Source organism: Cupressus sempervirens, chromosome 10 (assembly GCF_028749045.1).
Source record: "Cupressus sempervirens isolate cs-2001-9-10 chromosome 10, ASM2874904v1, whole genome shotgun sequence".
In the NCBI taxonomy this organism is placed as follows: domain Eukaryota; kingdom Viridiplantae; phylum Streptophyta; class Pinopsida; order Cupressales; family Cupressaceae; genus Cupressus; species Cupressus sempervirens.
In genome coordinates, this window is record NC_143127.1 from 273,614,703 (window position 1) to 273,616,900 (window position 2,198).

Here is a 2,198-nt window from a genome sequence, read left to right on the forward strand (position 1 = left end):
CTTTATGAAGATTTTATCCCTTGAGCCTCCTTTGTTGACTCATCCTTCCCCTTTCCTCCATCCTCTCACCATGTGACATGTGTCACTCTTTGATTGGATATAAGGAAGCACAATCCATGTGCTCTCCTCTCATGCAATCTGAGCCCTCCATAAGCTTTTTCCCATCCTTGCATCTTAGCCCTCAATCCCTCAAGCCTCTTTCCTATAAATTGGATCCTTCCCCTTTGCAAAATAACACAATCCATGAAGTAAAGTTATAATGCTATTTTGAGAGTCAAATCCATACTAAAGCCATCTATCCACACCAAAAATCCACAATCATCCATTGAAGCCTTTGGAAGCATATTGAGCATACATCCTATCTATTTAGACAAATCTACTCAACAAGAGAGCTTCTCATTGAGAGAGCCCATTAATGGCTCATATTCTCAATTGAGAGCTCATCTTAGTCTATCTTGAAGTTTATGAATTTTGTTTAGTTTTTAGAAGCTTTATTTAAATTTGGTTTCTATTAGCATACTAACATTGCTCATATACAGATAGATGCAAAATTCATTGTCCAATGGTGTAACGCTACAATGGGTCTAGGTAAGGAAGGTGAGTCAATGGTACGCAGATTTTTTTGGTTGATAGATAATACTAACATTGCACCATATCAAGATTGTTGCACACTAACAGGATCTAGTGAGTTACACTCTTTTAGAAGCTCTAATGCAGGTTCATGAAGTATCCAGACATGAAAAATGGCATGCTATTGTCTGTCATGTGCAGAGGAAAATTGGGATAACTGTGAGTCAATTGAATGGGTGGACAAATGGGATATATGGGTTTTGGACCCAATTAACACCTAACGTCCCTCACAAGCACTAGAAATGGTAGAGATGGATTCGTCTATTGACTTTGACCGCTTGTCAGATCTAGTGCAACTTGGTAATATATATATTTATATATCTTTTTAATTTCAATATGTAACTTTATAACTTTTACCCAAGTATTTTTTGAATTAATGACCACATTTTGTACATTTTTCATTGCAAGCCATGTTTTTACTATTATTGCACTTGAAGACAATAAAGAATGGATAGATTATTATTTGTGTCATTGTGTTGAGGCCAAAAAAAAATTGGATCACTCGATTATAGATGGTGAAGATTTAGAGTACCATGTTGGTGCAGTGATTTTAACCAACACATGGCTTAGACGATATTCTATGAAGAACCCTAACTTGTGGTTATTCGAGGATTGGAAAACATAGAGGAAGATTCTTCATTATTCAAACCTTGTTGTCACATCAAATGTCCATTTGATAAAATATGGTGGAAAACCACATAATAAGATTCTTTGGAAAGTTCATGAGTCAGACCATGAGGCAATACTTGAGACATTAAAATATTGAGCAAATCCAGTTGGCTCATTAGATTGAATATGGAGAGAGGGAGAGAGAGAGAAAGAGTGATCAATTGGATCCAAATACAATGTTGCAACCTCTTCCCCAAGACTATCTACATGACTAAGGTGGACCATATTGTTATGATGTGTAAGTGATGAGATTTAGTTTAAATCATAGATTTATGTTTTGATTTATTTAGAATCTAGATACATTATTTGAATTTATATTAGATTCTTTAATAGAACCCATTTTTAGATTAGTCGTTTGAATAAGTGAAAGTTTAGAATTTGTTGTTTAGATCAAAATGTAATGAAAGAACATGAAAATTGTTAGAATGTGAATGCTTTGTGATGTAAATTCATGATTGTGTGCATCTAACCAAAAACTTCAAACTGGCGAAAGCAAGGATACAATGGGAGAAGTTTTCAATATTCATCAAGCAAGGGTTACCATATAACTCAGAAAGTAAGGATTTTTACAAATGGATAATTCTTAATGACAAGAAAAATTCAATTTTTTTCATTCTCTAATTTTAGTGGATTAATCTTATCTTATATTTTTTACTGTGCTAAGTCTTCATTTGCAGGTCACCAAAGAAGAGGCCTAATAAAGTTGAAGCACCAGTGATAAAAGGCCAGTTTAGGCTGGGTTACAAGGAAAACATAAAAAAATGGGTTCAAAGACTTGGTTCAACCCCTTTAATCTTTTCTATACATCAAAATTTTCCTTCTACACCCTTCACATGGGTTAGATTAATCAGTTTGGGAGCCTGATCCTTCTTTTTCCTTCAAATCTAGACTAGACATAA